The sequence below is a fragment of the Ambystoma mexicanum genome, chromosome 2q (genome assembly GCF_040938575.1).
Source record: "Ambystoma mexicanum isolate Mex_15411 chromosome 2q, UKY_AmexF1_1, whole genome shotgun sequence".
In the NCBI taxonomy this organism is placed as follows: Eukaryota; Metazoa; Chordata; class Amphibia; order Caudata; family Ambystomatidae; genus Ambystoma; species Ambystoma mexicanum.
In genome coordinates this window covers 589,974,193-589,998,954 of record NC_090924.1, presented here as the reverse complement: position 1 = coordinate 589,998,954, position 24,762 = coordinate 589,974,193, and positions in this window count along the sequence as shown.

Sequence of the window (24,762 nt, the reverse complement as noted above, 5' to 3'; positions counted from 1 at the left end):
GGCGGCACAAGGACGCGCCGACGGAACAACATTCGCATCGTGGCATGCCAGAAGGAATGGAGGGCCATGATCCTACGGAGTTCATCGAATCTATGCTGTTGCAGGAGATACCCGGAGGAGCCTTATCTCAAGGATTCGCCGTGGAACGTGCGCTTAGAGCTCTAACAAGGCGGCCGCCGCCGGGAAATCCGCCTAGGCCAGTAATTGCTAAAATCCTTAATTACCGGGACCGGGAGAGGACACTAGAACACTTCCGCAAGGGAGGAACAATTACACGAGGAGCGGCAAACATAACGGCCTTCCCAGACTATCCCCTGACTGTGCAGCGTAGCCACATGAACTTTGGGACGGTAAAGCGGAGATTGAGAAAGGCTGGCCATAAATACATGTTGCTGTATCTGGCGAAACTGAAAGTTTTTCATAAACACAAAACTTTGTTTTTTGAGACTCCGGAGGACGCCATGGGATGGCTCGACACGCAGGGATGTCCCCAGGAGCCTGACGTTCGGACAGGAAGAGGAGATGGAGGAGATAAGTAGTGCACAAGGAGGATGCTACAAGATGGCGAGGAACAGATCTCTGGGACTTGATTATAGTCATTTGCGCGGCCTTAGGCAGAGAAGGTCAGACTGAAGCACAAGATATCATGAGCATTGTGACTATTGCTGTATTTAGGGGAGCCTTGCAGAGCGGATCTCTTTACCCCACTTAGTAACTTTAGTTAAGTGGCCACTAGGGGGACTTCACCCTACTGAGCTCTGGGCATTGTTTGGTGCTTGCAGGGCTAGATGTGGGGGTGCCTGAGTTCCGAGGATGGAGCTGGGCAGCAGTTGGGGTGTGTGGTGTTGGGGAAGGGATGGGTAGAGGGTGGGGAGGGAAGTGGGGAGTTTGGGGTGTGTATAGTTATGGGGAGTTTGAGTTTGTACAAGACGCTACAAGGAAAAGCCAGAGGGCTGTATCTGTATTGCGTGGGCAGGTGGGATTTGCTGCACGGAAGGGGGGAGGATACTTCTGAGCTATGGGGGATCTTAAGATCGTGACGTGGAATGTCAGGGGACTCAATAGTTACCTAAAGAGGACCAAGGTCATGATGTATTTGAAAAGACAGAAGATTGATATTGCACTGTTGCAAGAGACGCATCTGACTCGGCAAAAGTTGGAACTGGTGGGGAAGAAGTGGAGAGGTACTGTAGTGGGCTCTCCGTATTCTGCCTATGCTAGGGGAGTGTTGGTCTGGGTGGCACCGCAGGTTCCGCTCCAACTTACACAAGAGGTGGTGGATACGGAGGGGAGGATGGTCATATTGAAGGCAAAATACAGCAGCATATTTTAGGACTCTGTGTACCAACCTGGGTGTGTGTGTGGGTAGGGCGGTTATTTGGGGAGGGGATTTTAATTGCGTGCTGAACCCCAGGGTAGACAGATCTGATGCTAAGATTGATAGGCCCACCCCAGCGGCCAGGGCATTGCAGACACTGCTCGACGACTTCGGGCTGGCAGATGTTTGGAGGCTGAAACATCCTAATGAAGAACAGTACTCGCATTACTCAGCCCCGCAACAACTGCATACGAGACTTGATTATTTTTTTGCCATGCCAGATGTGGTGATAGAGACTACCCAAGTAGACTACAAAGCAAGGGTCCTGTCGGACCACTCGCCTCTGGTCCTGGGTTGGCAGTACAGCCGCCCCAGAGCACGGATAGCGACGTGGCGCCTCTGGGCTGAGGCGCTCAAGGATCCGGTCTTTAGAGAGGATATCAGGGATGAGATCACACATTATTTCGAGGAGAACGCTGGCAGTGTGGATTCGGCGGGCACGCTCTGGGAAGCCTTTAAGGTGGTATTGCGTGTGCTGCCATTGCTAAATCAAAGGGCCTGCAGGGTGGGGTCCTAATGGAGTTAGGGGAAGCTGAGGATGAACTGGAACGGGAACTCAATAGGGGTGGGGGTGATGCAGAGCTAGTACTTAAACTACAGCAGCGATGTGCGGAACTTTGGGAAAGGCTCTGCAACCTTAACTATAAGAAGTATGTTGAGAGACAGCATGCAGGAGGGGATAAAACGGGCCGTCTCTTGGCGTGGTTATACAAGAGCGAAACCCCTAGACCCCCGATTAGGACGATAACCAGAGAGGATGGAGAGGTAGCGGACACCCAAGAAGGAGTCAATGAGGCATTCTTAGATTATTACAGGGCACTATATGAGGAAAAAGGGGGGGCAACCGAGAGGAGATAAGAGAAACTTTAAGAGATATGGAATTACCTAAGATTAGTGCCAAAGAAAGGGAGAAGCTGGATGCACCGATTACTTTAGAGGAATTGGAGGAGGTGCTGAAGCAGCTGCCCACCAGTAAGACCCCGGGTGCGGACGGACTCCCTAGCAAATTTTATGGAGCATATAGAGTGGAGGTACTCCCCCACCATGCTAGAAATGCTCAATGAATCGTTTGAGGTGGGCCGGCTGCCGGAATCGCATAGAGAAGCGATAATAATACCGCTCCCTAAGCCCAATAAACCAGGGCATAGCTGCGGCTCCTATAGGCCCTTGTCAATGCTGAACCAGGACGGCAAGATATTGACGGCGGTCCTGGCCAATAGGTTGCGTAGAGTTATTTGTAAATTGATACATCCGGACCAGACAGGTTATGTCCCCAACAGAAATATAACCCAACCATAGCGACTCCACCGGGTGATTGAAGGTTGGAGCAAGAGCAAGGGTGAAATGGCGGTTGTGTCCCTAGATGCAGTCAAAGCTTTTGACTCAGTGAGGTGGCCGTGGTTGCTGGAGGCCCTGAGGGAATACGGGATGGGGCCGGGCTATGTTAGGTGGGCGAAGTTGCTGTACAGTGAGCCTCTGGCTAGGGTACGTACAGGAGCGGTGATATCCGAGAGGTGGCAACTTAGCAGGGGCACCAGACAAGGGTGCCCCTGGTCCCCGATGTTATATATTCTGGCCCTGGAGCCCCTAGCAGTGTACCTTCGACAACAATATGACATGATAGGCATTGAGGTAAGGGGAGAGAAACACCTGATATCCCTGTATGCTGACGATTTGCTATTATATCTGAAATATCCGGAGGAAAATCTTCAATATATTCTGGAGGTAATGGAAAGGTATGCAGAACTGCCTGGCATAGCGGTGAACCCCCAAAAATTGACCATGTTCCCATTGGATAGATACAAAGGAACCCCTCCGGAGCGGTTGCCAGTGTTGTCGATACCATGGGCGGTTGGCTCCTTCCGCTACCTCGGAATAGATGTGTATCACACGGTAGAGGAGGAACATTTGCATAACACCGAGGTGGCTGTGGGAAAAATCTGTATGAGTATGAAGTTTTGGGAGAAGTTGCCGTTAGCGATGATGGGACGGGGGGCTCTTACATTTTTTCAGCAATATTCCGTACATGATACCTAAGAAGTTTTTTGCCAAGTTGAATAGTATGTGCAGAGACTTCCTATGGCATGGCACTCGGAATAGAGTGGCGCTATGGAAGTTGCAGAATTTCTATGAAAAAGGGGGTATTAAGCTGCCTAATTTTGAGGCCTATTATGTGGCTGGCCAGTTGCAATCTGTGGTCAAATGGCTCTCGGATGAGGTAACTCCCGAATTTAGGCTGTTTGGACAAGACTGCACTCCGTTTTACCTGAAGGAAATTATTTGGTTGCCTAGGTCAGAAATGAAGGAGCGCCCGGTTATGATGTTGCTTGGGTGGAAGATGTGGCTCGAATGATGGAGGACCCGTACCCGTGTTCCCCGCAGGTGCCGCTGGTGGCCTTGGCAGGCGAAGACAAACAACTAAGGATGATAATCAGGACCTATTGGGAGTCGGTTGGGCTGGTTACATTGGGGGATGTCTGGCAAGAGGGGGCCATTAAGGATTTTGAAGGACTAGGGGAAGAGGTGTGCTTGCATAGGGGCCAGTATGTCACGTATCTAAGGCTGGTGCAGAATATTCGTAAAATCTGGCCTGAGACTGTATTGGCGGAGGAGCCAGACGCCACTATGGGGACAATATATGACATATCAGAAGGAGGGCATGAGATCTCTACATTGTATGAGATGGTGATGACCCGGTTTGGGAAGGAATTGACGCATTTGAGGCTGGATTGGGAAACAGAGGTGGGAGCACAGATGGAAGATGGGATGTGGGAGCGTGCTATGGGATACCACAAGAAGGTGTCCAGAAATGCCAGATTACAACAAATACAGTTGTACATAACGCACAGAGCTTACATAACCCCGATGAGAATATCGAAGTTTGTAAATGCGGGACGACAAGCGTGCCCAAAATGCGATAAGGAAGATGCTAATGTGACACACATGTTTTGGTCTTGCCCAATGATTGAGAGTTTCTGGGGAGAAGTGGCGCAAAAACTAGCGGACAAAGGGGTCACGCTCACTATAGATACGGCCTAGGCCTGCCTGTTGGGAGGGTTTCCCAGACCACGGAAACTTAAACATGTTGGGAAATTGAAGGACTTGGCATATGTGCTCGCAAAACGAAGGATTGCCATGGGCTGGAAGCAGTGCCATAAGCCACGGGTGGAGGTATGGTGGTGGGATTTGCAAAAATGGGCGGAGGCTGAAACGATGGATTCGCAGGAGGCATGTAACAAGTGTGGGGAGGAAGAAGTGAGTACCCTGCTAGCATGGAGAGTATTAATAGCAGGACTGTTTGGAACAATAACGGATTCTGCAGTCTCAGAAGAAGGTGATACCCTGCCACACGCAGCAGATACGGAATACGAAGGACAAACAAGCTCTTGAGGGGGGAGGGTTTGGGGGAGCAGTGGTCTTGACTAACTGATGTTCATGTGTTTTGTTGCAAATAACGCTGCCAGTTTGGTTTGTATTGTTTGTTTGTTTTAAAAATAATAAAAACTGTTTTTGAAAAAAAAGTGCGAGGCGGAGACTGCCCAGGGAGGGGATGCCAGCCGCCAAATCAAATCAAATAAGTGCCAGCCTATGGCAGCGCCGCAGGGAGGTGAGGGTCCGAGGGCAAGTGCAAGGGGCACGGATGCTGAAGGTGATTGTGCCAGGCCAGGACCAGGTAGGACTCATAAGGTACCTGGCCGCCAATCTCATCGACTGAGGGGAGTTAGCAAGGAAGGGAGTGAGGGAAGGAGAAGGAGAAGAGGAGAGTCTTGAGGAGCTTGCAGAACCTGAGGAGATGAGGCTGAAGATGGAGGGGGAGAGAGAGAGGCTGCTCCAAAGGAGGGAGCCAGCTGAGGAAAGAGATCTGCCACCAGATCTCTGTTTGGTGAAGTTTGACCAACAGAGGCAGAGCCATCGGATCATAGGGATCTAGAAGGAGAGTATTTAGTAACAGCAAGTTGCAGATAGCAAGGCCCCTGGCCACAGACAGCCTTGTAGATGATGCAGAGGGGTTTAAACTGGATGTGTGTGATTCTTAAGTTAACAAAAACCACAAATTTGAAATGCCTGTAACAAAATAATCACGTACATGGCCCTGGCCCAATATCCCTCACCCTGCACCCCCTACCCTTAAAACGTACCTCCTTCCCCTCACTTAACTGTTGTTCCTCTGCACAGCCACTTCCCTGCGAGGGGAGGAACTTCCACCACAGGGTCTGTTTAAAAAAAAACCTAATCTTTCTTCGTCCCCGCTTTCCTTTTAATGGAAGCGGGGGACACCGTTGCAACCTCGAAGTACCACATTTTTGATCAAGGGAAGTGGGGAACACCCTTGCAAGCCACGCTCTCCTTGATCGACAATATGGTTTTACGTTTTTTTTTCCAATGCCGAATTTGCCATTTGTCCGCTGTTCCTGTATTTTAAAGTTTTCTGCTACACACTTTAAACTTGATCCGTGCAACAACCGGAAACCAGTGGAGAGACAAAAGCTATTGTGAGATATGGTCCGTGGGCTTGAGGACAAGGATAAATCACGCAGACCTATTCTGGATTATTTGGAGAGGGCGGATAGAAGAGGAAGGGAGATTAGGGAAGAGGCTGTCGCAGTACTCCAACCTTGAGAGAACCAGAGCTTTAGAAACATTGAGCTTCTGAGGAAAAGTGAGGAAAGGGAGAATACCTCTAAGGAGGTGAAGTTGAAAGTGGGTCTTCCTGGCAAGGTCCAGGATATGAGGAGTGAAGGAAAGAGATGAGTCGAACAAGACTTCAAGATTTTTGGCATCCAATTATCTCTGCCTTAATTTCAGTAAGACTGAGATCCTCCTCATTGGGACACCCGCTCCCTCCTTTCCTCTCATTTTCTGTCCACACACTCTGCTCCTTCCCGTGAGGCTAAGAACCTTGGTGTCATCTTCAACTCCACACCCTCCTTCTCTCTTCACATCTCTGATGTCTCTGAGAAGTCGAACCATCAGCTGCACCTTCTCTGAGGTATTCTTCCTTGTCTCACTTTCCCCAGAAGCTCACTATCTCCAGAGCTCTGGTCCTCTCTAGGCTTGACTATTGCAACAGCCTCTTTCTAAATTCTCCTGCCTCTACTCTTCGACCTTTACAACTTATCCAGAACAGGACTGCAAGATTTGTCCTTGGCCTCAAATCCAGCGATCGTATCTCTCCAGCACTGAAATCTCTTCACTGGCTCTCCGTGGGTGCAAGGATCAAGTTCAAGACCCTCTGCATCATCCATAAGGTTTTCTGGGTCCTGGGACCGCTCTACCTCCAACTTTTTCTTCCAAAACATCTTCCTTCTCCAGCTCGCTGTTCATCCACCTCCAACTCTCTGAGGATGAGATGCTTCTCCAAGCAGAGATTTGGGGACAGGTCTAACTCCTCAGCTGGGACCTCCCTCGGGAACAGCCTCCCTGCCTCTCTCAAACTTGAGCAGAACCATCTCCTGTTCCGGAAGCAACTCAAGACATTCCTTTTCACTTTCGCTTTCTCTCTTCCTCTCCCCTGCTGATGCACCTGACTGCTCCACCGCTCTAATTACTTGGTCACCCTCTGAACTCAGGCCAGCTCCTGCATGTTCAGTTGCCCTTGCACTGCCTCTGGGCTCCACACACAGCAGGTGGGAAAAAGGGAGCAGGAGTCCTGATAAGAAGGATCTCTGTTTTGCTGTCATTGAGGCAGAGATTGTTAGATGTGCACAAAGACTGGATGGCGGATAGGCAGTCTGGGATAACAGAGGGGTGGTAGGAGAAGAAGAAGGGAGTTTGAAGAGAAGTTGGGTGCATCTGCATAGCACTGGAAGTGAGGGGAGAAGGAGGAGATCAAATGGGCAAGAGGAGCAATGTAGATGTTGATAAACCAAGGTCGAGAACATAGAGCCTTTGGGAACACCACAGGTAGAGATGGAGGCGGCGGTGGAGAAGGGGACAAGGATCACCTGTGAGGGGTGATTGTTGAGGAAAGAGGTCAACCACTCCAGTGTCTGGCCTGAGGTACTGAGAGTGTCATAGAGCTGTTTTATGAGGATGGAGTGCTTAACAGTGTCAAAGGCAGAAGAGAGGTGAAGGAGAATGAGAAAAGCAGGGGAGTTAGAGTAAGAATTAACAAGCAGTTCTTCACGGGTGCTCGGAAGAGCAGTTTCCATGCCTCTGGATGCGTGGAATCCAGATTGATGGTCATGCAAGCAACCAACGAGCTCAGTGTGTTGGGTCAGTTGGGGGAAGACCAACTTTCCCTGAAGTGTCCCCTGGAAGGGAGTGATAGAGATCAGACGGTAGTTGGCTGGACAAGAGGGATCAGCAGATGGAATTTTTAGAAGGAGATGCACAAAGGAGTGCTTGAGAGAGGAAGAGAAAAAAACAGATGCAAGAGAGTGGTTGCGGAAATAAGTGGGAGCAGGAGTGAGGGAGCATATAGTGTTCTTCAAAGTTCTGGAAGAACAGGGTGAGATCTGTTAGGACGAGACCTTCATAGAGCGTACTACTCTAGGGTCTGCATCCAGAGTGACAGGAGAGAAGGAGGAGAGGGCTTGGAAGGCAGACAGAGAGGTGGAGGAGGGGGAAGAGAGGGAAAGTAGGATGTCTTGCGTTTTAGCATAGAAGTGGGTTTGCAGTGCAGGGAGCCTGAGACGGGAGAGGTGAGGTAGAGACTGCAGATGTATTGGCTAGATTCTTGCAGATTTGAAAGAGTTCAGCCGAGTTGGTAGAGGCTCCAGAGATGTGAGCCTGTATGTGGGTTCTCTTTTTGGAGCAGATAGAGAGACAGTATTGCCTTTGGAGAAGGCAACAGGTCAGTTTATCAGAGGATGAGTTTGCGGTCTGCCACTTCCGCTCTGCAGCTCTGCACTTGGGTTTCAGAGCAGCAAGATCAGAGTCCGTAACAGCTATTACGCTTAGTGACAGGTTTCAGGCAGATCCTCATGACAGTGGCAAGAATGTCAAGCTTGTTAGTGATGGAGAGATGGAGGGATAAAGGTAGAGGCGGATGCACTTGTTTCATGGGACGGATGTCCATGAAAGAGGCTGACAGGGTTGGGGGTGGCTTAGTCAGGGTGCCGAGAGGGGTGGTCTTCCCCCTTCTGTAATGGTGTAGCAGGCTGAAAATCTATCACTTGAAAAGTTGCCCAGTGACTATGATCCATTCCAAACCTGCCACCCATCGCTCTTAAGCTTGCCATGGATTCTATTATCAACAGTTTGCCACTGGGTAACGGTAACTGGCTCAAGGTAGCAAAGTTCAGTGTACTCTGTAAATCCAAAATCATGCTGCACATTAGCAAAGGCACCTCATGTCGCCACTTGCATGGCCCGATTCAGTTGCCAGTGCCATGACTGCATTCATTTTGCTTTGCTTTGGCCGATATCGAATCTGTTTCTGAAAACGTATGGATTCCTTTCTGTGCTGTTAAAAAGTGGCTGTAACCTTTTGATGGGCTTGAATGAAACACAACAACAATAGTTTACACCTAGTCCTACTTTCAGGCAACCTTTCATCATGTTATCGTTAGCATCTTGTTTGTTGAAACACACAACAATGCCAACCACATTTGCTTTTAGTTTCAATGAAGCAAAGGGGAACGTGAGGACCTGAGCATGTATCCCCATCGACTAACTAATTTATCATGTGGTTTCGATCAATGACTGTTAGAGCATGAACACCAAATGAAAAATGGTACCCCTTTTATCAATTCCAGATGGATCAACGGTTGAAATGATTAAATGCTGAAAGCTGCAGACCACCCACACAGTACGTGCAACAGAAGGCGCCCCTTACAGACACTCATACATGACTTCCACAAACCACAGAGTGGCAGGAACAAGGCAGAGCCTTCTGGTACCTGTTCTGGGCTCTGGTACCTCCCGATCCCAGAGCTAATCACGGGGTCTACACACCCGACTCAAGGAATTCATTAGTGGGTGATTAACTGCTGAGCTGGAGACAGCTCAGCCCTTTCATTGCAGATTTGCAAATGATCAGAGCTGTCCCGGTGGGTGACGTGATATGATCACATGGACCACAATCAGATGTCTGTGCACCGGCCCTCGGCACAGGCTCTGGTTATAACATCCCATGTCAAGGGTACGAAATAAAATGACGACAACATACATTTAGCCCATCACATGAAAGCATACATTAACAGTTGGTCCATTAGGCAGTAGCGGGGCAGATGTTCACTTGGGAATTAATGTTTCATTAGTCCAGGAGAGTGGGGAGCTGGACACCGCCCCACTGGCCGGGAAAGCCACACCCTGGAACACCGGGAGCCTCATCGGCTGCAGATTCAGGCAAAGCTGCAAGCAGTGGTGCCGGATGCCACATCTGCTCTCTGAAGAAGTGGTGGTCTCTGCTGGCAGTGTACCGAATGCACCACATTCAGGCTCCCCCCAGGCAGGAGCGTCTTCCCCCCTAGCAGGAGTGTCTGCCCCAGGCAGGAGTTGTAGCAGGCAGCAGTTCACGGGCCATGCAATATTTATGCTCCCCGAGACCGGAGTGTCTCCATCCCCAGACAGGAGTTGTAGCAGACTGCAGATTCATTGCGCCATGCCACATCAGTTCCATGTCATTTAATTGCGGGATGTTTTTTCACTGGGTTTTTCACCACAGATTTTTTTACGAAAAAAATCATCAAATTTTTTATTTTTTTATTTTTGGGGTGGTTACCCCACCAAACCGCCATCCCCTTTAATTTGCTTTATATTCCCCTACACCCACACCCAATTTATATATTTTTCTAACCCCCCAATAATTCAATGAGTTTTTTCGACAAAGAATCTGCGGTAAAAAACCCTGCAAAAAGCATCCCGCGATGAAAGGACATCGTACCGCCACATCTAGGCTCCCCCAGGCCGGAATCATTGAAATGGCTGTAGCTCTTTGGAAGGGGCGACAATAACCAGCCTCCTCCGTGGCCCCAGAGGTTGGGGGCCTACATGCAACCTGGCGGCAAGAGCACCCTTTTAATGGAGGTCCATGACCGGGGTGAGGTGAGGCCTTGTAATCTGCCTCTTCTGGCAGCAAGCCTTGAGAGGAGGCCGGAGTATCTTCTATCTGTCCCCCAGGAAGAGGGAGATGGTGGTAGTGGGCAGGCCACGGAGCGTTTGCGGGACATTGCGCCAACTCTGGGTCCAGCAGTGTTGGGATCCGTAAGGCCAGATCCATCAGTGTGGAGCAATGACTGCCAGCAGTGATGAGGGCCATGCCACATGCAGGTTCTCCAGGCGGGAGAGTGTACCGGCAGCGGTCCATGCCACATTCAGGCTCCCCAATCGGGAGTATTTCATGCAGCAGCAGAGGCCGTGCCTCCACACCAGCAGGCAGGAGATGACTGCCAGACAGAATGCAGCAGCGGCTTGGGGGAGCGAGAGGAGCCGTGCCACCCTCATACTCCCCCAGGCAGGAGTTACCACTTTACTTTCCCCACCGGCGGTCATTCCCACCGCGCACCACTCCCACAAGCAGGAGCAAAGAGAGGGCGCGATCTGTTGAGCCAAGTCCTTGCTCCCCTAGGCAGTAGTTTTCCTTTCCAACCAGTGCAGCTGCGGCCGCACCACTTCTTACATGGATCCCCCAATGTGGGAGCAGACCAAGTGGGGGCAATGATTCTATTCGTGCCTGTGTTTGGCTCCTTTCTCTCGGAGCCGATCATGGATGGCCAGGCAGACCAGCGAAGCGGGGAGGTCTCGATGCCTTAATGCTGTGCTCAAACTGCCCCGTCCCAGGAGCGAGCTTCACCATGCTCCCAGTGGCACGCAAAAGCAGGCTGTGAACTAGGGATAAGCGGGGCAGCATCCTGTCCTCATCGCCAGTTGTTATGCCTAAGCCCAGAGCTAATCACGGCATCCACACATGGCACAAGGACTCTATTAGTAGGTGATTAACTGCAGAGCGGGAGAGCGCACGGCCCTTTCATTGCAGATTTGCACATGATCGCAGCTGTCCCCATGGGTGACGTTCTGTGATCACATGGACTGCATTCAGGTGCCTCTCTGCATGAGCCCTCGGCAGGAGCTCTGGTTACAACATCACCCAACTCACTTGAGGTCTTTACGAAAAGCTGATGAAGTAGAGCACAAACACATAGATAAAGCCAAGGGAGCATACATAGGGCACCGCAAGGGAAAAGCATGGGGCAGAGGATAGGGCATGCTTTAGATAAGGCACAATCGATCTCAGAGAGCAAAAATCAGGATCACCAGACACCCATATTATACCCAAGTCATCAGCCCTTGATAGAGAGGAGTTGGAGAATGTCTCTAGGTACCCACCAGGCCCACAAATGCACACACATACACGTTCATCAACACTGGTGTAACAGAAGGCTGAAATCCTCACAACTCCATCACAACTAAATGCAAACTCAATATATACTCTCTAACGGTTGTGAAAATGCCAACACAACTGCCCAAGAATGTCCCGGACACCGGCCCAATTTAAAACAATTATCCAAACTCAGTGACCACCAGCAGTTGCCAAGAAGCCATGCAAATGGCAAGCATGACACTATTTAAAAACTGCCCAATAGAATATGCTAAAATATACTCGAGATAGTGATCTTTCAAAGTTATGGGGTTCCACAAGGAGCAAGCCTATCCCCTCTCCTCTTCAATTTATATATGAAATGTCTGTGCGAACTACAGGAAAGCATTGGAGCGTTTTTACAAACTAAGCCGACGATACCAAGTTGGTGGCAGAGTTGGAGGGCGACTACCTTAAGGATAGCGCCAACATTTCAACACTGTACAACATCATAGAAAATTGGATGGAGGGCAACTGGATGTGTCTCAACAGCAAAAAGACAGAGATGATGCTCTTCGGCAGCCGCCAAGGGCGAGCCAAGCTAAGGCTAGACTATGGGCCTCATTACACGGATGGCGGTAAGGGTTTACCGGTACCGGTATTTTACGGGTACCGGTAAATCCTTACCGCCTTACTACGAGGTCCCTTTGCGGGTTGGGGAATTTAACGCCTGCTTTTTGCCAACCCGCAAAGGGACCCAGGGAGCTAATTACTGTACCCTATGGGGCAAAAATGGGAATGGGGAAGGGCAATGGTGGAAGGGGGAATTACCGCCCCGCCAACCTTGGAATGGGGCGGTAATTCCCCTTTCCTGCATAGGCGGTGCCGGTATTTTTCTGGCATGAACCATGGCGTTAATAGCGCCATGGTTCTCCGCCATGAGTCTTTTTACATAAAGGACACTTGTATACAAGTGTCAGAGCAGGACAAAACCCTCAGAATGATCATGGAGGCATCTTTGGGAGCAGAGGTGCAGGTTCATTACCTACACAAGAATAATTCCTACTGTGTCCGTTTGCTCAGATCCATCCGTCCGTTCCTGAGTGAGAAGAACACCGCCACAATTGCTAGGGCTACCATTTTGTCCTAACTGGACTATGGAAACTCTCTTATGCTTGGGGCCACTAAGTATTGCATAGAGACATGTCAGATCATGGAAAACAATCGGGTACGCACTATCAAAGGTATGAAGAAAAGAGATCACATTTCAATGGAAAGGAAAGCATTACATTGGCTTAAGATTGAAGATAGGATCCATTTCAAAGCCATGACTTTAGTGCACAGGTGCTTATTTGGCACTGCGCCAGCTAATCTGAAGAAAAAGATCTAGCGATACATCCCGAATCGTTCATTGAGATCAGAGGTTCAAGGCAGGATCAGAGTGTCTAGAGTGCCACTCGCTCGGGCAGAGCTTTTCCTGCTCAGGCAGCAAAACATTGAAACAATTTACCTCTAACTCTCCGACTCGAACCAAGTTACTGGGCCCTTAGAAAGAACCTTACAACACACCTATTTAAATAGAACATCTCAGATTCTGGACTACTAATTAGCTTAGGTCTGAGAGTCTTGTCTGTTATTCACATATTTTATGTTACCCGCCCCGATGCCTGCATGGTTTCGGCACTTTATAAGCATGTACATTGAACATTTTCTATACACAATGATCATTACCAAACAAAAGTCTCTATTCGTTTGTCGACCTTGGAAAAATGAAAGGCTTAATTGGCGTTGGGAGAAGTTGAACCTGCAACCTGCGGAGCACACGTGGATCTTTGTAGCTACTGCTTAACCAGGTGAGCGATCCTACTTAGTTTGGAATGTTGTACCTAACATTTAGATACAGAAAAGCATGGTCTTTGTACACCTTTCCGTGAAGTCTGCTTGTGTTTTTATTTTATTAAACTAAAATCTGAAATTGATATCACCATGGCAATCCCCCACAGCCAAATGAAAGAGTGTGGGATAAGAGTACACACAATAATGAACGGATGTCCGGTACAGTGGTCAAATGCACTCCAGTGTTCATAAAAAAACAAAATAATAATAATTACATATTTTAATGCGCGTGACCGAATCTAACCAATGAAAAACAGCCACTTAAAAAGTCGCATTAAATATAAATAGATCAGTCTCAACATTAACTTGTAACAATGATGTGTTATTTATCGCTTCCACTGGAAACGATTAACATGCCTCGCTCAACTATGGCAACATCCAGCGAGTGGGAAGTGACAGTCATGTCGAACTGCTGTGATGTCACTGCCGCAAAACACATTTCATCTACGTACTCGTGCCAATGTTTGCAGCCAAATATTTAACCAAGAAGCCCCAAACCACATTTCATAGTGGTTTCATGGTATAAGATCTAAGGACCCTTTTTCCTCTGGCAGGGGTCTGCAGCCTGTGGATCTCCAGATGTTTTGGACTATGACACCCATCATGCCTTTGTTTACACATCCTACATATGCTTCATTCCTCCCTCCCACACAATAAGATCACTGGCCGTTGCTTGTCCCTCTATTGAAGATTATAGTTGAGGCTCCAAGTTTTATGACATTTATTTTTTCAGCATGTCTGTCTCTATCCATAATTATTTTTCCGTCATTTCGTCTGTATCTATCTACATTTATATTGGCTCTCTAAAAAAAATGCAATTAATGGCTTTTCCCAGCGCAACTGTAGTGGTGTAAATTTTTCCTGCAAATCTGCAAGAGCTACCAAGAGCAGGGAGGGAGCACACATCAACGAATGAGGGCCCAGAGGTGTTCTCCCGCCAAGAACATTTATTGACTAATAGGATAAAATAGTACATTAAACAGCACACTTTCTGTGAAAAATTGGGTAAAAACACAGACAATTTGCAATTGTTTTTGAAGGCTAACTCATGAAAAAAATCGAATAGAGTGAAGTCACCAACAGTGCAATGGAACATTTCCCAATCAATATTCATGAAGCCTTTGCCCAAAATATAGGCCAGTATAAAAACATGTTCACACTGGTCCTGCCCATACAATTCCATGCTGGATGCACCAACATATGCAAGCATTCCTATATGGACATACTCAGGTTTGCATTGCACATAATACCAGTATTTATTTATTTGATTTGATTGGATATTTGAAAGGGGCCTGTACAACAAAGGGTGTTTTAAGGTTCCACAAGACAAAAAAGGGGGGTGGGGCGTCAGGGGAGAAAGATAATAATCAAGGTCCTTCACACCTTGTGACATTTGGATCGTGCAAAAGGAGTAACAAGAAGTGCAAGGGAGGAGGTGGGGGGGGTGCCAGTCTACGCAAGTGAACATTGGGGTTTGGAAGAGTGGGGGAGAGGGTAACAGGCACTGGTGTAATGGGGCCCCTGCAGCTCCCGCGATGCGGGTGGCCTCACACCACATGTCTTTACATACACTTAAATACACTCAAATGTATTGGTGGCTGCCTGTGCGAGTGTATGGTGAAAGGGTGCACACTTAAATGTATAGGTGACTGCCTGTGTGAGTGTATGGTGAAAGGGTGCACATTTAAATGTATGGGTGGCTGCCTGGGTGTGCCTGAATGATGAAAGGGTGCACACTTAAATGTAAAGTTGGTTGCCTGTGTGAGTCTATGGTAAAGGGGTGCACACTTAAATGTATAAGTGACTGTCTGTGTGAGTGTATGGTGAAACGGTGCACATTTAAATGTATGGGTGGCTGCCTGGGTGTGTGTGCCTGTATGGTGAAAGGGTGCACACTGAAATGTATGGGTGGCTGCCTGGGTGTGCCTGTATGGTTAAAGGGTACACACGTAGATGTATGGGTGGCAGGGTGTGCATGTGTCTGTGTGTGTGTGTGTGGTGAATGGTGTGTGTGCTTGTGTTCAGGGGTGCAACAAAACGTACATTTTGTACATCAAATGTTGTGAGAGGTGCTAACTTCTCTAGGATTGAGGGAGGGGCAAATATATTTGTGTGGGGGCATCTAACTTCTTTATGCATTCTTTAAGTCTGAACGCACCCACTTATGGACTGCTGTGAGAATAAGTGGTATCCTGCCCCCTCTCTACCCATCCAATGACTTCACTGGCATGCAAGTACTAAACTCACATCAAGATTTAAATTGCCTAAATAATTATCAATTTGAATGCAGGTACTAATAGTGAAATGTTTTACGTTAGTAATTGCCGGGCCTTTGTTAACAGCAAAACCCAGGTGCCATTTAACATCTGCGTCCTGTTCCATCCGGCAACTGCTCTGTAGGTTAGCCAGTTCGAGTCAACATAGCACAAAATGTCAGGGCAGGTTTGGGGCGAATGGCTGAAGCCCAGTCAGCTCAATAGTGTTACACCACTACTTGTGTTTAATCCCTTGGTTACTTATTGGTAATTTTCATTATTCATAGCCCTATTCCTCCTCGTCCCAGTACTTGTGCATGAGGCCCTTTTCCTCAAACACAAGAACTGGGATGAGGTACAGGGGCATGGAGGTAATGCCTGGCTTCGTTACCTGTAATCTTCATTACTCCTAATGCCACTGTTCCTCATCCCAGTACTTACCTATGAGGTAATTCTGGGCCGAGAAGCTGATTTTAGGGGTTGGAGCAGGGGTTATTGCGGAGAGGGGATGTGTGGGGGTAGGGTGTGACAGGGATTGTGCAATAAATAGTAATGTTCATCCATGTCCAGGCTAAGCAGGCATGATATGTGGTATTAGAGGCTAGAGAGGCATTTTGGTACAGTCAGTCTAGTAATTTCTTAGTTTGACATTACTTTTTTTAAACGAGGAATATCTGATAAAGCAGTCCTGATAAGTGTAATTACCTGGCTAGACTGGCATTTGGGTGTTGCCAGTCTAGCCATTTCTTACTGTGTGATTGTATATTTTTCTGGACATCTGCGATAAAATAAACAGGATATGTGTTACTGCCTTGACTGGAATTTTGGTGCACCCAGTCTAGTTATGTCTAAATGTGGCCTGGCATGCTTTATTGTAATATGCTATTACGTGTTTAGAGTGGTCTACATTGTGCAGCAAGTTGGACATGTTTTCATTGTGGCATGGCATTTTTAATAGCAAAGCGTTATATTAATTAAAGCATTAATGTTCCTGTGCACTGTTGGTGACTTGCATGCATTGGATTTTTGGATTGGTGTTATCCTACAAAACAAATGCAAACGCTCTGGCCTTTTTAGCCAATTTTCCTCAGAAAGTGTACTGTATGATGCATTAAAACACATATGTATATATTTATCCTAGTGCAGTGTGCGGCGTACCCCTGCAGAAGCCATTCTGTGCGCATTGCGTAAGTGTGGTAATCTAGGCAAGCCCAGAGTGTGGCGCGACCCATTATCTGTTGCCGAGTTGGGGGGGCCTCAGCACGACTCGCAGGGGGGCCCCCAAATTGTGTGTTATGCCACTGGTAACAGGGACTAGGCGAGTGCTAAGGGGAGGTGAGGAGGGCAAGTGCCAGGGAATTGCATGGGGTGCAGGGAGTGAGGGTCAACATGCTAAGTGCGAGGAGGGAGGTTGATATATGGACAGGGGGGACTTTTGTCCTGAATAACTCAGAGGGATCGGGGCAGCTAGTCATTGCGGCAAGCAGGTTGTTACCAGGGGAGGAGCAGAGGAAAGGAGGAAGAGAAAAGTAGGGTCTTAAGGAGCTTCCAGAATTTAATCCAGCTCTTGCCTGAGAAGGGCTGGGAGATGATTCGAGAGGGAGGCTGCTGCAGAGGAGAGAGATCTACCCCCACACTCTGCTTAGAGAAGTGTATGATCTGCAGAGAGTTGGAGCTAGAAGACGGAAGGGCTCTAGCAGGTAGGTATTCAGGGAGAAGGAGTTGAATGTAGTTGAGTCCCATACCCCAGAAAGCCTTATGGATGATTCAGAGGGTCTTGAATTTGATCCTAGCAGCAACCGATTAGAGAGATTGTAGGGATGGAGAGATGTGGTCCCTGTGCTTGAGGCCGAGGATAAGTCGTGTAGTCCTGGTCTGCATTACTTGAAGGGGGCAAAGAGAAGATATAGGAAGATTAAGGAAGAGGCTGTTGATGTAGTCCAGCCTAAAGAGGACCTGAGCTCTGGAGACATTGAGTTTCTGGGGGAAGGTGAGGAAAGGGAGAATGTCTCTGAGGAGGTGCAGCTGAGAGTGGGCCTTCTTGGCAAGGTCTGCAATGTGAGGAGAGAAGGAGAGAGAGGAGTCAAAGATGACACCAAGGTTTTTTGCCTCACAAGAGAGCGAGGGGAGGGGATCCATTGAGGGCAGCAAGGGGGTTGCTTTACTCTTCATGCCCAATAATAAATGCCATGCCATAGTAAGAAATTAGAGCCAGACTAGATTCACTAAAACATGCCAGTCTAGCCACAAAATAATACTTATCATGCCTACTCTATCAGATATCCCCAGTAAAAAGTATGATTGTGCAACATTAGCACTTTATGGTCTTAAAATGTATATTGTCATCCTATTTTACTGTATTTATTAAATGTTGCTTTATTATTGACTTGTTATATGTTCTTGTATGGCAATTTGGCTGAAATAAAAGTTTGACGGATTGATTGATACATGCATAGTAAAAAGAAATGCCATACCACAAAAAGAAATTATAGCTAGACTAGCTGCATGAAAATACCAATCTGGTCATGTCAAAATGCATATCACACTTGCTTTATCACAGATTCCCTGTAATAAATGCCATGCCACAGCAAACAATAAGTAGACCGGCACCAAAATGCCACCCTAACCATGTAATAACGTATATCATGCTTACCTTATCATAGACGCCCAATAAAAAATGCCATGCCAAATTAAGGAATAAGGAATAGCTAGATTGGTTGCACCAAAATGCAGGTCTAGCCACATAATATCTCTTACAATGCTTATGTTATCATAAATGTCCATTGAAATGCAATGCCATCATATCTGCCGAAAACTTTTGCACCACGGCACAGCACAAACACAAGCGCAAAAACACACATTCACAACATTCACTCAGTAATTCACAGACAGGATTCACACATGCACCAATACGCCATAAACTCGCTCATTCAACCCGTGCACAAAACCCATTCATCATGCACTCACTGAATCGCACATTCATACACACATACATAGACCCATTATACATTTAATGTCGCCTTACCTTCAGATGAAATCTGAAGTCTGCTCCTCTCCGGCCGCTCCTCCCATGAAATCCTTCCACATTTCACATAGCACGAAAAGGAACCAGGAAGCAAAGATCAGTTGAACAGTGCAGGAGCTGGAGTGCTCCAAGTTTTCCATATTGTATTGTAGTTGTAATTTATACAGCACCTTTTCCCATTTGTATGGCCTCAAAGCGCTTTGTGGTAGGAACGCCCTCAAGGATTAGTCCAGGTATAGGAAGGTTCTAAGAGGAGGCCAAGGATGCGTGTGTACATTTGACCAAGATTAGGATTTAAGGGGGCTGTCTAGGCTCCAATAAGCAACTGAAGAGGCTTGGCATGTGACAGGCGCTGAGGGATGTCCTGACCGGGTACTACTGCAGGAGACTTCATATATACCCAGGTACATGGAAATTTGTTGTAGGTTGTTTGCTGTATTCTAATGGAAGAGGTGTTGAGGTAAGTCTGGTGTTTCAGTGCAAAGCTGTTATGTGACCAGTTAGACCAAATTTGTCACAGTCGTATATGCATTCCAAGGTGCGTGGATGGTGTGAGGGGTCAGAAATTTGAGGTGGAAAACTTGGTAAAGATTTTTCACAAGTACTCATTCTATTAACTCAAAAGGTTGTGACAAACACCTCACTATCCCTAACCTAACAAGGATTTCTCTACGTATCAAAATAAAACTAAAGGAAAACACTCCAATAAAAGGAATCTGTCACTCAAACTTATACATACATTAAACTCATAAAGGTAGACCATGGTAATTCAGATTCAACAAAAAATAACAATAATTCTCAACATAAACCTGATGTCAATGCATTCTTGTATTCTGGGTCAGATCCCCTTCCCCAGGTTCAAAGCAGAATTTCAAATCAAAGTTCCAAATAAGAAAGTTTCCCTTTTGTATCACCAAGTTCTATTCATAAAGTTCTTCTTACGCCAAAAGTCTTTCACTTGGCACTTGGCAAAGTTTCCACAATATAAAAAGAAAAGTATTTTATCCTCACACTGATGATCAATATCACAATGACTCTTCTCCTTCTTAGAAAATTAGCAATTCAACAATTCTTCTTGATTCACAACAATAGTTTGTCAGAATGACTTTCTCTTTGTTAAACAAACTACTTCCACAATTCTCCTGGTTTTCCCAACAATGTTTTGTTCAAGATGGCTTTTAACACAGTTTATCAAACACAACTGTGGCCTTGCCACTTCCGTTCCTTAATAACCTTCAACCACTATCTAGTACCTCAATGTATTCTTCCTGGTCCACTAACCTGCCAGGACTACCACTAGCAATCCCTGTCCTGCTATACTCCCCTGCCAGGATGAAAAATGCTAACACTGCTACAAGTACTCTGTGGTAAGGCTTGCTTCACACTTTTAGTAAAAGTCCTTGACTTTCAACAACATTAAGATTCACAACTTCATCTGTGAAGACACAACATCCATTGGTGCTCTTTGTTCCACTGATTTATTGGGCATAGGCAATGCAGGTTGTGTTCCTCTCCCCCTTGATACTTATAACAAGGAAGACTCTCTCCTGCCACTCTTTATCTTTCACTTTCACATAATACAACAGCTGGCAATGTCTCTTTATCACATTGGCCTTTCTTTGGCTTAGGCAATGCTTGGTGGTGGGTGGCCTAACTATGGCCTCTTTCTCACTTTGGGAAAATTGGTTATAATCTCTTTGCAATGTCGTTCCCTTGTTGAATTGCCAATGCAGGTTATATGTTTCCCAAAATATTGCCTCCTTTTTACTTTGGCAATGCAAGTTTATATCTTGCTGCACTATTGTTCCCTTTTCATTTTGTTAGTTATATGTGTAACCTTGCTTTCCTTTTAGGTGAGTATATCATCCACGTAGCCTTTTTGCATTAGCTCAGTATTCAAAATAATCACTAGTGGTCAGCGTTCAACTATGGAGCGTTCCGGGGGTTACCTACTACAGTCAAACTCACCTGTTTCTCCACGCGCATCCGCTCAAACCACTGCCGTTGTCTCTGCTGTGGACTCCTGTCATCTGACAGTCTCGTCCGCTTTCCCGCGGCCTGTGCCACTTGGAAAAGGAGACTAGCTTGCTCCTCCTGCACTCTGGTGCTCGCCAGCCACCGGGACCAGGTGCATAAAAGGGAGAGCGCCTCTGTCCCACAGGTCAGCCAATCTCAATGCCATTTCCCACTGGATGACCTCTCAGTTCAGGGATTCCACTTTGAAGACCCTCTCAGGACCAAACTCTGCTTCCGCAACAGCGGCGGCTCTGGTGTCTTCAGTTTTCTGCTTCTGTTGCTGTAACAGCGGCTCACTACCGCTCCACCTTCTTGTTCTAATGGCCTGCACCTGAGGGGGTCTTAAATACCTTAAGTGTCGCACAGGATTAGGTCATTAAAATCATTTAACTTCACTCAGCAGCTTCTTCCCTCTGGGCCTCTCTTCCTCATCCCAGTTCTTAGGGCATTGTGGGACTTCAAGTCCCGTATGTTCTGCTTTCTTTTTGTATCACAAATACAATCTTCAATTATAATTAATACACTCTGTTTAGTAAACACACCTTTAGGCAAGGATTCTGGAGAGGTTACTGATTGGTTTAGACTTAGGGGGGAATTATATGTATCAGAAGCCATAATATTAAGGCTCTGCTTTTTATATCTATATCACTCCCATGTTGATCATAACAGTTCTTACTATTACCAAAGTGGGATTTTTGAAAAGGGAAGTCTCACTTTGATAGCAAGCCATAAGATATTCTGCCATGATGGAAATCTCCCCTTCTCAAGAAGATAAATATTGCGTCTCTTCTAATGGAGCCGTCCTGTTTCCTAGGGGCCCTTCTCCTAAGTGATCCTCCCGGCTAATACCACTCCCAGGTTTAGGGTCAAGTAGCAGCTGCCTTTCCCTGGGCACCTGAGAGGAGACTTCAGGCAGGGTTTCTGTGAGGACTCCACAGGATTCATCACATAGGATAGCCGTGCCTGTGGCAGATGTCCACATAAGTGGTGCGTTTATGCATACCTTAAGCTCAGATGGAGCTTATCTTTGATGTTGTTGTGTCATCCGATCTTCTGAGGGGAAGATAAAGCCAGCTTTCTTCATAGATTTCTCTATGCACTATGGGCTGATGTCATAGGCGAGACGGCACGGCTGCCCTAGAAGCTAAGCTAATGGAAATCCCTCAGCGCAATCAACAGGTTACCTTTATAGTATTACTACAATCTCTCAAGTTCTACAAACACTGGCGAAAGGAGTCCACTAGGTGCGATATCAAGGATACCTGCATACAACCACTGTGTGTTACAATGGCTCATCTAAGCAGTTGTTAGTGCGATGGAGCATTACCAACATTTATCCTCGAGCGTCGTGGGCGGGCTAAACATTATAAGGCATAGATGCTCTAAGTGTGATTCATGTGTTAACCTGCATTTGTTTTCTTCTAGTTGCAATGCCCAGTTACCCGCATATCAAGGTACAACCCCGTGACTGTCCTTACAGGTGGGCTGATATCAAGAAACTGAGAGGTTCAGTACCAAGGCCTCGGAGCAGTGTCAAGCTATCCTGACAGGTCTTTTAAGCACAGCAGTGGCAATCCTAATACATCTTTTTGGTGCAATTAGCAGTCTATCTTCAATGGAATTCAGGCACAATGGGCCGCATCACCCTATGATCTTCAGGGTGATGGGGGTATCCTCATGGTACATCTGTGTGAAAGGACAGGCTAGCAAGAGAGTGCTATAGCATTCTTGTACCCCCCCTAGAATCATTTGAGTATGTCACATTTCCTACCCCATGAGTCCCTCTAAGTGCAGCACCTTTCCTGTCCCCAGAATTCCACCTACGTGCGTCACATCTCGTACCACCCAAATCCACCTCAATGCGTCACATTTTCTACCCCCAAAATCCCATCCTATATGCCCAATAGCAAGCTTATGTCCTAGCACATACATGTAATTCAGGAGATGCACATCCAGTCCTATTTTTCCTTGTGTCGTCCAAATTTATGAATATTTGTTTTTACTCTCTCTAAGTGTTACCCTCTGGTTTATCATCCGCCGTTATTCAATTCCACCCCACAATTCTGTGAAAAGAAACTGGCTGCATTAAATATAAATATTTCATTTTAGTAAAATCAAATAAAAAAAGAAAGGTGGTCCACTAACGTTATGCTGGGGAAGTGACCAACTATGCCATTCCATTTACAACTCGTCTACTGAAGAAAAACAACCTGCATGCAAAATTGCACTAATATAATGAAATGCACCACAATCATCCACCTTAATCAACTATGTATATTTCTAAGCACCCACTTCTAAATAACACAATGTGCTTCAATCTTTACATGACTGCATTTCAACCAGTTTCGAATACTTTGCAGAGCATATACATAAAACTGATATTCTTTTAATAACTGGCAGATTTTAAAACACATTGGAGTTCATTTTAATGCAATTTGTAATTTGATGGCTGGTAGCCGTTACGTTTGCACTGCACCATAAAAGGCTCTGTACCACCCAATTCTTTTCAATTGTACAGCGGAGTGCAAAGGTGCAGGGCAAAAGGTGGCATATACGTGCTGTGCAAAGTGAGTAAACGCTGCCTGGCATGCTTTCATGCCAGTAACCGTTTACTTTTAATTGTGAGCACCGCTTGCCATGCAATTAAACCCTCCCTGGCATGCAAGAATGTCTGGGAGGGCTTGATTTCCATAGTGAACATTGCTTCCCATGCATGCGTTATAAGCAGTATTTACTGAGCCTGTTTGTACAGTTCTCGATACAGACTACCCACTTGGGGAATTGCGAGGTAAGGTCATTATAATTGCTGGTCCCTGCTTCCTCTGTCCACTCCCGCAACTGATACATGCTCCGGCCCTTACATCCTACAATGCCTGCCATTATCCTCGTTACTGCTGATGTAGACCCCAGTACCTCAAGTGCGGCTTTTCCAGTATGTTATGACTAATGTGAGAAACTTGAGGGCGTTCTCACAAGTAGGCCCCTGGAATCCATTGTTCAGGTGGCCAGGTAAGAGCCATCACTCTTGGATCCCAACCCTGGAGGCAGACAAGCGAGGGAGGATCACCTTGGTGGAGGTCCTTGGGGACTGAAGGGAGAGCATCCGAAGGTGAAACATGGAATTCCCCCGTATCTTGTCCCAATCCATCCTACCCACCCTCTTTGTTCATGGGATATTGTCACCCAAGTCCCATCCTGCCACTTAACCTTCCCTCACCAAAAGGGAAGATAAAATTATGTGGACATCTCAAGAGACCAAGCCCTTTTTCAACTCTTAGCACTAACCTTGTCTCTCCTTCCTCAAAACCCAGACCATATACAGGGAACCCACCCTTTTCCTCCCAGGTATCCCACTCCAGTAAACTCAGGGATTTAGCATCACTCCCTCACCTTAATGGGCCCCAACAAGTCGCCACACCTGGTACTGAAAAGAGGATGAGACAAGTTCAGGCTTTCTCAGTCTGTCCAGGGTATTTGCACTCTTGCCCCATCTCCCCCTCCCCATTTTCAACTAATACTGGTACAAAGAAGAGACAACCGAGAGTAGCAAGCATTACCTATGGAAAAAACATTAAGAAACAAAGGAAAGACTACTAGCAACTACGATTGATTTGTCCCACTAATAGAGTCAGGCAGAGTCAAGCACTCCACTATAATCATTCACACTTGAGTCCACTTGAATCCACTGAGGACAATAATAGGTGTGGTTCTGCACAGGTGAGAGAGCGAGAAGGGGATGCTGACTGGACCACAAGAGCCAAGGAGCAGGGACCTGCAGGAAGGGAAGCCTGGAGGATCCTGAGGGGAACAGCGTGCTGATACGCTGGCCTGTTGTTCATGCGGGGCTACAGCGTCGCTAGGGATCCGTGTCTCGAGGGAGCTGGAGCGAGGCAGTCTGTATCCTGCTGGCACTGTTCAGTGAATTGTTCATTCCCTTGGGACGTGTGCT